General features: G+C 41.5%; 1 protein-coding gene across 7 annotated transcripts in view; it reads right to left on the bottom strand.

Annotated features, from left to right (window-relative positions):
* ccser2a (coiled-coil serine-rich protein 2a) overlaps nt 1-11,219 on the bottom strand; it is a 76,446-nt gene extending 65,227 nt beyond the window's left edge. For 4 of the 7 annotated variants that reach the window (XM_082964798.1, XM_082964802.1, XM_082964801.1 and 1 more), the window contains exon 1: nt 10,559-11,217. The gene's annotated coding sequence lies outside the window, so the exon portion shown is untranslated. Of the gene's footprint in view, nt 1-10,558 lie in introns of all 7 variants that reach the window. The other 3 variants (XM_045700876.2, XM_082964797.1, XM_082964800.1) reach the window with 2 other exon arrangements.
* Between the last annotated feature and the right edge of the window lie 1,824 nt (nt 11,220-13,043).

Raw genomic sequence — 13,043 nt, forward strand, 5'->3', positions numbered from 1 at the left:
ATAGAGGAGGTCTGTATCTATAATTCTTAAAATAATTGTTATGCTTTTTGTGAACGTTTATCGTGAGTAATTTAGTAAAATGTTAGCGAATTCCCCGGAAGTTTGCGGGGGGTATGCTAGTTCTGAACGTCACATGCTAATGTAAAAAGCTGGTTTTTGATATAAATATGAACTTGATTGAACAAAACATGCATGTATTGTATAACATAATGTCCTAGGGTTGTCATCTGATGAAGATCATCAAAGGTTAGTGCTGCATTTAGCTGTCTTCTGGGTTTTTGTGACATTATATGCTAGCTTGAAAAATGGGTGTCTGATTATTTCTGGCTTGGTGCTCTGCTGACATAATCTAATGTTTTGCTTTCGTTGTGAAGCCTTTTTGAAATTGGACAGTGTGGTTAGATTAACGAGAGTCTTGTCTTTAAATAGCTGTAAAATAGTCATATGTTTGAGAAATTGAAGTAATAGGATTTTTAAGGTTTTGAAAATCGCGCCACAGGCTTCAACTGGCTGTTACGTAAGCCAGAGAGGTTAAAATCCATTTTTATGCGATTTTTCTCATAAAATAGCGATAATATTCCGACCAGGAGATGTTGTTTTCGTTCAAAGACTGAAATAAGAAAATGGTGTCTTCACGTACACGCGCGCACCCATGTCATTGTTCTCGGATCGACCACTAACCAAATGCGCTACTGTTTTCCGCCCAGGGACTGCAGAGTCATCATTCCCCATTCTGGCGCCTTCTGAGAGCCTATGGGAGCCTTAGAAAATGTCACGTTACAGCAGAGATCCTCTGTTTTCGATAAAGAGGCTATAGAAGGCCAAGAAATGGTCAGAGGGCACTTCCTGTATAGAATCTTCTCAGGTTTTGGCCTGCCATATGAGTTATGTTATACTCACAGACACCATTCAAACAGTTTTAGAAACTTTAGCGTGTTTTTCTATCCAAATCAAACAATTATATGCATATTCTAGTTTCTGGGCAGGAGTAATAACCAGATTAAATCGGGTACGTTTTTTTATCCGGACGTGAAAATACTGCCCCCTACCCAAGAGAGGTTAAGCACAACAAATTTGTAACATATTGTACGAATTAGATTCATAACATATCAGACGAATTGCTAACACACACACACACACACACACACACACACACACACACACACACACACACACACACACACACACACAGTGCCTTCGGAAAGTTTACGTTACAGCCTCATTCTAACATTGATTAAATAAATAAAAAATCCCTCGATCTACACACAATACCCCACTATGACAAAGCAAAAACAGGTTTTTAGAAATTTTTGCTAATTTATTAAAAATAAAAAACTGGAATATCACACCTACATAAGTATTCAGACCCTTAACTCAGTACTTTGTTGAAGCACTTTTGGCAGCGTTTAAAACATTGAGTCTTCTTTGTTATGACGCTACAAGCTTGGCACACCTGTATTTGGGGAGTTTCTCCCATTCTTCTCTGCAGATCCTCTCAACCTCTGTCAGGTTGGATGGGGAGCGTTGCTGCACAGTCACTCCTACGTTGTCTTGGCAGTGTGCTTAGGGTCGTTGTCCTTTTGGAAGGTGAACCTTCGCCCCAGTCTGAGGTCCTGAGTGCTCTGGAGCAGGTTTTCATAAAGGATCTCTCTGTACTTTGCTCCATTAATCTATCTCTCGATCCTGACTAGTCTCCCAGTCCCTGCCGCTGAAAAACATCCCCACAGCATAAAGCTGCCACCACCATGCTTTACCGTAGGGATGGTGCCAGGTTTCCTCCAGATGTGACACTTGGCATTCAGGTCAAACAGTTCAATCTTTGTTTCATCAGACCAGAGAATCTGGTTTCTCATGGTCTGAGAGTCTTTAGGTACCTTTGTGGCCACTACCATAAAGGCCTGATTGGTGGTGCTGCAGAGATGGTTGTCCTTCTGCAAGGTTCTCCCATCTCCACAGAAGAACTCTAGAGCTCTGTCAGAGTGACCATCGGGTTCTTGGTCACCTCCCTGACCAAGGCCCTTCTCCCCCGATTGCTCAGTTTGCCCAGGCGGCCAGCTCTAGAAAGAGTCTTGGTGGTTCCAAACTTCTTCCATTTAAGAATGATGGAGTCCACTGTGTTCATGGGGACCTTCAATGCTGCAGAAATGTTTTTGTACCCTTCTCCAGATCTGTGCCTCGACATAATCCTGTCTCGGAGGATGGGGGTATGTATGTGTTGATTGCTGAGGAATTGTTTTTATTAATCAATTTTAGATTAAGGCTGTAACATAACAAAATGTGGAAAAAGTAAAAGGGTCTGAATACTCTCCGAAGGAACTGTATATATACAGGTTTTTTTGAGGACGTAACAGATCATATGAAATGGATGACATAGTACACAAAAACTGGGACCCGTTTTGGCTTGCGAGCACAACTTCCATAACTACTGGCTGAAATTATACAAAAGATCTGGAGCGTCACATTAAGTGCCCTCTAGTACAAATGTGAACAAAAATATGAATAATAATACGTCAATGAACAGTTACATAATTCCCATGGTTATTTTATACCACTATTACGTAAATGTCTAAGCATAACATAAACATTCACGGTACAGTAACATCCCCAGGGTTATAACAGTGTGTCTTCTGCATGGCTGGAGAGCAGTAGGGAAAGAGAGCGTTTGTACTATTGGCCTTAGGATGCTCGGTTGACAGATGCAGAGCCGTCGGAAAACGTGTGGGGAGGCGGCATTTGCCACAGCATTTTTCAATTATGTGTGGCAGCGCCACACAACTATTGATTTAGTTTAACAAAATATATTGACGCAAATATTAAAATAGTTGGGGGTTTTTAGACTGATTTGCCTCATGATTTGTCAACACGCACACAATTTATCCGTCCTTAACATCAGTGTTGCTTCAGGCTCTTTGCAAGTCGTGGCCAATCAGATTCACAGAAATCGCAGATTGTGCAGGCCGGGCACAGAGCGCAAAGCTCAAGGCGCGCTCTTCACTTTCCTCCAGTATTTATTTAGCAAGCGTAATAACACATCACTCCCGACAGACACAAGCAAAAACTCCATACATCTAACACTAGAGATCTGACATGCTGTATTGAATGGAAATGAGACTATTTTTCAGTCTGATCAACTATAGGCTACTATCAACAGCAGCTGCATAGTCTAGCCTACTACAGTATGTGCCCTGTCCCTCTGGCCAGGGTAAACGAAGCAGTAACATTGTGTATTTATAGTCCATTTGATTGTGAGAAAATGTGAATGGGATCACATTTGGTTTAAATTCAATCTTGGGCTGACTAGGCAACCTAGACTTTTTCAATCCAAAATGAAACACAATAGCTGACAGACTGTGAGGAATTGTTTTATTAGACCTACAGTTGCATAGGTGAGGACTACACAATGTAAACCTGGATAAAGCAAGCTCAGCCCAGTGAGTTTTATTGTCTAATCATGATGTTTTCTCTGTGTATATGTAACCGATGTGAAATGGCTAGTTAGTTAGCGGTGGTGCACGCTAATAGCATTTCAATCAGTGACATCACTCGCTCTGAGACTTGAAGTAGGGTTTCCCCTTGCTTTGCAAGGGCCGTGGCTTTTGTGGCGCGATGGGTAACGATGCTTCGTGGGTGTCAGTTGTTGATGTGTGCAAGGGTCCCTGGTTCGAGCCCAGGTTGGGGCGAAGAGAGGGACGGAACCTACACTGTTACATTGATGCTGTTGACCCGGATCATTGGTTGCTGCGGAAAAGGAGGAGGTCAAAAGGGGGGTGAGTGTAACCGATGTGAAATGGTTAGTTAGTTAGCGGTGGTGCACGCTAATAGCATTTCAATCAGTGACATCACTCGCTCTGAGACTTGAAGTAGGGTTTCCCCTTGCGTTGCAAGGGCCGTGGCTTTTGTGGCGCGATGGGTAACGATGCTTCGTGGGTGTCAGTTGTTGATGTGTGCTAGGGTCCCTGGTTCGAGCCCAGGTTGGGGCGAAGAGAGGGACGGAACCTACACTGTTACATATAGAAAACCCTGTTCTTTAAAATATAATTCATATGAACAAGTACAAGGCTGCTGCAGTTTGACAGGGTTTTTATATTCCCCAAGTTGAAGAGTTTTTCTAAACCATGTGACCTCATTCTAAAAACTTTGGTCCCATCATAGCCCATATTAAATCTTTTTACAACAGATGAATAATGTCATACCATATAAGATCCAGAGTTTTACCTGGTTAGGTTACCAGATCAGGAACAACTATTGGCCCCAGAATAGTTTTTCCACCACTAGGGCTGTAGCGGTCATGACATTTTGTCAGCCGGAGATTGTCATGCAAATAACTACCGGTCTCACGGTAATTGATCGTTAATTAACATAAACACGTTTAGCATCTCCTGGCTTCCACGCATAGCCTACAAGTCACAGAAGCACACCGTTGGAACACCTACATTTTAAAAAGTCAACAACAAAAAATCTATTTAATATAGCCTACACCATCAAAATAAATCCATGATTTATTTTAGGTCTAAAGAAACATGATATGAAGAAAATGTAGCCTACTTCAAAAGAACAGAATAGCATATTTTGAGTTGTCCTTATGTTAGGCCCTGATCTGGCTATGCCATATGGCTGTGGGCTACACTAGTTCATTTAGCAGAGAAGATTTGCTTAGAATTCTGTGGCATTATTTTATATTATTTTATAGTATGAATAATACAATTGAACATAGCTGAAAAAAATTGAAAGTATATTTTCTACAAACGATTTGAGGGAATGCGCACATGCGGCTATTCTGTGTTGAGCAGTTAACAGAGAAACAGATGCTGCTATATACTAAATTTAGAGTTATTTATGCAACTTGGGGCGGCGTTAGGGAGCGTTGTGCCAGTAACCAAAAGGTTGCTAGATCGAATCCCTTAGCTGACAAGGTAAAAATCTGTTGTTCCGCCCTGAACAAGGCAGTTAACCCACTGGCTGCATAATGCGACTAGTGATGATTTTAAAAAAGTTGCATGAAAGACATGAGCTCTGCTCTGTTTCTTGTGCAGCCTAAACACCAGTGGAGGCTCCTCGGAGGAGGAAGGGGAGGACTTCTTAGTGGAATTCATAAAAAAATAAAAAGCGAAACATTAAAAAAGTTATTATTTTTAGATAAAACTATACTAAATATATTCCAAGTAATCAAATAATTTATTAAAACACACTGTTTTGCAATGAAGGTCTGCAGTAACCTCAGTAGCACTCTGTAGGGCAGCACCATGGTGTAGTTGGATGACAGCTAGCTTCTGTCCTCCTCTGGGTACATTGACTTCTATACAAAATCTAGGAGGGTCATGGTTCTCAACCCCTTCCATAGACTTACACAGTAATTATGTCAACTTCTGGAGGACATTCTCCAACCTATCAGAGCTCTTGCAGCATGAATTGACATGTCGTCCATCCAATCAAAGGATCAGAGAATGGATCTAGGTCTTAAACCATAAACTACAGATGGCTAGCACTGCAGTGCATAAACTGTGGTGAGTTGTTCATTTAAAAAGAGAGAAATACAGTAATTAAACAGTTATGAACAAATTGACTTCTTCCTAAATTAAGGAGAAGCAAGAGAGAGAGCTATATTTGGATGTATTATTTTTATTTATTTGTACTTTCACTTAGCTAGCCAATTCAGTTAGCTAGTTTAGTCTACTCAAACACCCAGCTCAAACAGAGAGGGATGCTATGTTAGCTAGCTGGCTGTGGCTATCCAACACTGGAACTCTTCCAAGTCAAGGTAAGCTTTTGGTTTTATAAATGTATTGCCATTGGGGCCCACCAGTGTAACTGCTAAATTGCTTATGCAGCTAGCAAGTTTAGCCTACTCAAACACCCAACTCAAACAGAGAGTAATGCTACGTTAGCTAGCTGGCTATGGCTATCCAACACTGGAACTCTTCCAAGTCAAGGTAAGCTTTTGGTTTTATAAATGTATTGCCAAAGGGGCCCGCAGGTGTAACTGATAAACTGTTTTCTTACTGTACACTGTACTGCATGATTGTAGCAGGTTTACTAATGCGTTAGTTCTAGTAGTTCTAGTTGACTATGATGTGACAACTATGTAGACTGTGTGTAGCTCTTAGCGGTTATGATATGAAGGTTTGGCTTGGAAAGTTTTTTTTCGCCTGGTCACAGATAGCGGATTTGTTGTGCACTGAAGTCCACATGCGAAGGGAAAAGGTGAAAGGAGGAGAATGTTTATATAATTCCTATCTACACAATGAGGAAAGTGATTGTGCTGTTTTTATGTGGCTGCTATGAAAGTGAACTGTTTACGTGTGATCAACGAAAAACGTTTCTTAAACGGAAGCAACCAGAATGAAAAAGGGATAAACATACCTGAATTTGTCCAATAGAAACTCTCATTTGCAACTAGACTATTGATTACGTCCTAGATCAGCTAGATGCAGGCAAGCGTGTGCAAGGCAGTATTGAACGTGTCACTGTCTGTCACCTTGATTACTCAAAATTCTCTTGACCTTTGCACCTAAATTGTAAACTTTAATTAATAGGCTAGGTTGTAGCAACCTCATGATGGGTACAGGGAAAATTTGAGGATCATGTAGTAGCCTAAACCTATTGATGTTACATTGAGAGGGGTGAATGGAATATGAACGACAGTCATCCAATACACTGTGATAGAAATAAGGCCATGCTCATAAAAAAAAATCATCTTAAAAGGCACCGACCACCACCGCTGCACACACTTCATCAAATCAAATTGTATTAGTCACATGCGCCGAATACAACAGGTGTAGACTTTACAGTGAAATGCTTACTTACGAGCCCATAACCAACAGTGCAGTTTAAAAAATACAGATAAGAATAAGAAATAAAAGTAACAAGTAAATAAAAGTGCAGCAGTAAAATAACAATAGCGAGACTATATACAGGGGGGTACCGGTACAGAGTCAATGTGCGGGGGCACCGGTTAGTTGAGGTAACATGTACACGTAGGTAGAGTTATTAAAGTGACTATGCATTGATAATAACAACAGAGCGTAGCAGCGGTGTTAACGAGAGGGGGGGGCAATGCAAATAGTCTGGGTAGGCATTTGATTAGGTGTTCAGGAGTCTTATGGCTTGGGGGGGGTAGAAGCTGTTTAGAAGCCTATTGACCTAGACTTGACGCTCCGGTACTGCTTGCCGTGCGGTAACAGAGAGAACAGTCTATGACTAGGGTGGCTGGAGGCTTTGACAATTTTCAGGGCCTTCCTCTGACACCGCCTGGTATAGAGGTCCTGGATGGCAGGAAGCTTGGCCCTAGTGATGTACTGAGCCGTTCGCACTATCCTCTGTAGTGCCTTGCGGTCGGAGGCCGAGCAGTTGCCATACCAGGCAGTGATGCAACAAGTCAGGATGCTCTTGATGGTGCAGCTATAGATCCTGAAAAGGATCTGAGGACCCATGCCAAATCTTTTCAGTCTCCTGAGGGGAAATAGGTTTTGTCGTGCCCTCTTCATGACTGTCTTGGTTTACTGGGACCATGTTAGTTTGTTGGTGATGTGGACACCAAGGAACTTAAAGCTCTCAACCTGCTCCAATGCAGCCCCGTCCTGTAGTCCACAATCATCTCCTATGTCTTGATCACATTGAGGGAGAGGTTGTTGTCCTGGCACCACACGGTCAAGTCTCTGACCTCCTCCCTATAGGCTGTCTCATCGTTGTCTGTGATCAGGACTACCACTGTTGTGTCATCGGCAAACTTAATGATTGTGTTGGAGTCGTGTCTGGGCATGCAGTCGTGAGTGAACAGGGAGCACAGGAGGGAACTGAGCACATGTCAGTGAAGACACTTGCCAGTTGGTCAGCACATGCTCGCAGTACACGTCCTGGTAATCCGCCTGGCCCTGCATCCTTGTGAATGCTGACCTCTTTAAAGGTCTTACTCACATTGGCTGCGGAGAGCGTGATCGCACAGTCTTCCGGAACAGCTGGTGCTCTCATGCATGTGTCAGTGCCATTTGCCTCGAAGCGAGCATAGTAGTTTAGCTCGTCTGGTAGGCTTGTGTCACTGGGCAGCTCTCGGCTGTGCTTCCCCTCATAGTCTGTCATGGTTTGCAAGCCCTGCCACATCCGATGAGCGTCAGAGTTGGTGTAGTACGATTCGATCTTAGTCCTTTATTGACACTTTGCCTGTTTGATGGTTCGTCGGAGGGCATAGTGGGATTTCTTATAAGATTCCGGGTTAGAGTCCTGCTCCTTGAAAGCTGCAGCTTTAGCCTTTAACTCAGTGTGGATGTTGCCTGTAATCCATGGCTTCTGGTTGGGGTATGTACGTATGGTCACTGTGGGGACAACATCATCGATGCACTTATTGATGAAGACAATGACTGATGTGGTGTACTCAAAACAGTCCTGTAGCTTAGCATCTGCTTCATCTGACCACTTTTTTATAGATCTAGTCACTGGTGCTTCCTGCTTTAATTTTTGTTTGTAAGCAGGAATCAGGAGGATAGAATTAGGGTCAGATTTGTCAAATGGAGGGCAAGGGAGAGCTTTGTATGTGTCTCTGTGTGGGGAGTAAAGGTGGTCCAGAATTTTTTTCTCCCTCTGGTTGCACATTTAACATGCTGATAGAAATTTGGTCAAACGGATTTAAGTTTCCCTGCATTAAAGTTCCCAGCTACTAGGAGCGCCGCCTCTGGGTGAGCGTTTTCTTGTTTGCTTATGGCGGAATACAGATCATTCAATGTTGTCTTAGTGCCAGCCTCTGACTGTGGTGGTATGTAAACAGCTATGAAAAATACAGATGAAAACTCTCTAAGTAGATAGCGTGGTCTACAGTTTATCATGAGATACTCTACCTCAGGCGAGCAATAGCTCGAGACTTCCTTAGATATCGTGCACCAGCTGTTATTTACAAAAATACATAGTCTTCCGCCTCTTGTCTTACCAGACGCCGCTGTTCTATCCTGCCGGTACAGCGTATAACCAGCCAGCTGTATGTTGATAGCGTCGTCATTCAGCCACGATTCCGTGAAGCATAAGATATTACAGTTTTGAATGTCCCGTTGGTGGTTTAATCTTCCACATAGGTCATCGATTTTATTCTCCAAAGATTGCACGTTTGCCAGCAGAATGGAAGAAAGTGGGGGTTTATTCGATCACCTACGAATTCTCAGAAGGCAGCCTGCCCTCTGGGCCTGTTGCCGAGAAAGTAGTATATAATTTGTGTCGGGCTCGTCAGACTCGTTAAAGGGAAAATAGGATTCTGGCAGTCCGTGGTGAGTAATCGCAGTCCTGATGTCCATTAGTTATTTTCGGTCAGAAGAGAAGGTAGCGGCAACATTATGTACAAAATAAGTAAAAAATGTAAAAAAATAAGTTACAAACATCGCAAATAAACAAACAAAAAAACACAATCGGTTGGGGACACGTAAAACGTCTGCCTTCTTCTCCGGCGCCATTTTATCAGTCTCTCATTCACAATTTGACAAGCACTTGATAATATTCTCACCCACTGGACTATTCTTCATTTAATCTGGTCTTTACATTTAGCCTATAGGTAGAATTATTTTTAATTTAGAATGGCCCACCTCTGGATGGATGAGAGAGCACACAAGGTTGACATGAGTTATGAGTCATGGCACGACCCAGAAGACTACCTCTCATTATAAACTGGGTGGTTCGAGCCCTGAATGCTGATTGGCTGACAGCTGTGGCATATCAGACTGTATACCACGAGTATGACAAAACATTTATTTTTACTACTCTAATTATGTTGTTAACCAGTTTATAATAGCAATAAGGCACCTTTGGGGTTTGTGATATATGGCTAATATACCATGCATGGCTAAGGGCTGTATCCAGGCACTCTGCGTTGCATCATACATAAGAACAGCCCTTAGCCGTGGTATAGTGGCCATATACCACACCCCCTCAGGCCTTATTGCTTAATAATAAACTGGGTGGTTCGAGCAATGAATGCTAATTAGCTGAAAGTCGTGGTATATATCACAAGTATGACAAAACATATTTGTACTGTTCTAATTACATTAGCAACCAGTTTATAAGAGCAATAAGGCATCTAGGGGGTTTATGATATATGGCCAATATACCACTGCTAAGGGCTGTATCCAGGCACTTTGTGTTGCGTGCATTACAACAGCCCTTAGCCGTGGTATATTGGCCATATACCTGTACCCCTCATGCTTATTGCTTAAATTTACCAGTGACTAAACACAACAGTGATGAGAGACAGAGAACAACCATTTGAGCCATTGCAATGAATCAAGTACTGATTCTATGCCCATTCTAGAAAATATTACATAAAATAATTTACAAGTAATCCATGTATTGTACTTTATATTGCTTACTCTTCTACAGAAGGACTCAAAGGATTACCCTGAGTAATGACTTCTGTTATTGACATGTTATTGTGTATATTTATACACGGTATCTACTCTTTCCCTATCACAGGTGACATGCGCTCAGAATACCATGGAGAAAGAAAAGTACTACAGAGTAGTAGACAAATGGTACATTTTGAATTAGTATAGTGATAAACTTTTTTTAAAGTAAAATGGACTCTTACCTGGAAGAACAGAATTATGAAGTTATTCGGTCAGGTTTACTAGAGTCCACGGTCCAACGAAGGCAAGTGTCAGATGAAAGCAGTGGCTGTCCTGAAGTTGAAGTTATCCTCTTGGTATCACCATCGCCAAGTTTGTTTCTCTATGTAAGCACAGTTTTCTTTAGAATGTGAACAATAAGTGGAAAACGCAACAACAAAAAATGGCAGAAAGAGAATTATACCGCATTTTCTCACTAAAGCCTTCTAAACTATTCTTGTTCAAGAAAACATTATCTTGAGTCTTGACGTTGAAATGTGGTTACAATTCAATTATTGTAATATGTCCAATGTAAAGAACCTTGGAAATAACCCCAGGTTTCGCTATAATCTCGTCCCCAGACACTTCCGCTTTATATGCGCAATAGCGCGCAATAGCCTGGGGACGAGGTTAGTTGCACTTTAGTCATGATAAACGCAAACTACAGCATTATCGTGTCAACACCGATACAATGTAATGATAACGTCGAATGATGTTCGGAAGCAACAGTCATACATATCCACGTGTTCGTGCCGTCAAATAATTCAAACGTCCATCAGAAAACAGTTCAGCGTAATTCTCAAAGGAGATTAGATGCATGATGCTTTATCACTCCAGCATCCTCTTCTACTCGATGGGCGGAGCGTTCAGACGTCACCTGGACCTCAATAGAGTCCCACGGCGGTGTTGTCATAATACCCATAAAACCTAGCAGTCAAACAAGGAAATGGTTCCAATCGTTTTTCCATCATTAATTTTTCCCATAAAATATTTCAGAAACACTTAAAATAATGTCTGTGTTTCGTGTAGGCTTACCTTGGCATGACGTTGGACAAGATTACTTTTATCAATATATTCAGCTCTATTTACTCTCAGATTCGAAAATGCTAATTGATATCAAAGTAGACATGCAAAACTACAAATCCCTGCAAGCTCCTGCACATCATCTCTAGCTGACACCTTTGCTAACAGGTATTGTGTAAATGTAAAACTTGAACAAGACAGTTTACAGAATTGTCCATTTGAAGAAATGTTGCCAATTTATTCATTACTACATTTAGCTAACATTAGATTATTAATCCAGAGATTCTAACCTTTGCCTTGATTCAGCAGTCTCGTCCCGATTATCATGGCATTTGTAGTCCTTTATGATAGCCACATTAGCAGCTAATCAGCTTTTCATTTTTGGGTTGTAAATGCAGGTGAATATATTGATAAAAGTCACCTTGTCATAGAGAGATTCACACGGTTATCAAAACATCATGCCAGGGTAAGTCTACACAAAACACAGCCCTTATTTTAAGTGTTTCTAAAATCCCCTATGGGAAAATGATTGGAACCATTTCCCTGTTTGACCACTAGGTATTATGAGTATTATTACCAAAATATTATTACCAAAATACTCAGTAATATTATTCATGAGCATTATTTTGGGTGGCAGGTAGCCTAGTGGTTAGAGTGTTGGGCCAGTAACCAAAAGGTTTCTGGATCAAATCCCCTAGGTAAAAATGTGTCATTTTGCCCCTGAACAAGGCAGTGTTCCCCGGTAGGCCGTCATTGCAAATAAGAATTTGTTCTTAACTGACTTGCCTAGTTAACTAAAAAAATATTGAAAAATGATGACTCATGCTGTGGTACTCTATGGCTTGGCAACATCTCTAATCTCAATTTGTGAGATAACAAGTGGTGCAAATTATTTTGTTTTAGTAGAACCCCCGTTTGAACGGTACGATAACAAAAGTAAAAGCCGTTAGAAATGTTGCATATCTTTCCCAATTTGAATAACTAGTCCACGTGATCGACAGGAGTCATGACCCATGTTTTTCTGCCTTCCCAAGCTTCGACCTCAGTCATTCTCATTAGCGCTGTTGACACTGACGTCAGCTGTCATATTTTCATCCTGCCCTCAGTGTAAATATGCACGCTCACTAGTATGAGTTTTTGCGCACGTATGGGATATACAGTAAGGCAGACACCTGTGTTATCGGAGAGTAAGGTATGTAAAACATTTGCATAAAAAAACATAATGAAAATAGGGGGTTGGATCATTTCTGAACATAAATAATCTCAAACGTTCCTGCATATGTCCCTACCATGGTCCCTACCCACCACCTTCTCTCTTTCTCTCTAGCTCGCTCTCTCTCTCTCTCACTCACACATACACACACACACAGTATATGACTCTTTCTCTTCTCACATCAATACACATACACTGAACAATTTTCAGAGGGATGAAATTGCATGTTTTTGTTCCACTCTTAGCAGTTACCTCTCAAATCCCCTTTGATGATCATCCATGTGAAGGGAAGCTTCTCTTCATGACATTTTAATCTAGTGAGAAACCTGAGAGCTCTCTGGTCTAAACGTTTACAACCAATAAATGAAGGGAAGAACTTACAGTCGAATAGAAAATACATACATAAAAATGGAGGTTCTGTTGTGGGATAATGTACAGTACAATAAACCAAG

Source organism: Salmo salar, chromosome 18 (genome assembly GCF_965601325.2).
Source record: "Salmo salar chromosome 18, fSalSal1, whole genome shotgun sequence".
Lineage (NCBI taxonomy): Eukaryota > Metazoa > Chordata > Actinopteri > Salmoniformes > Salmonidae > Salmo > Salmo salar.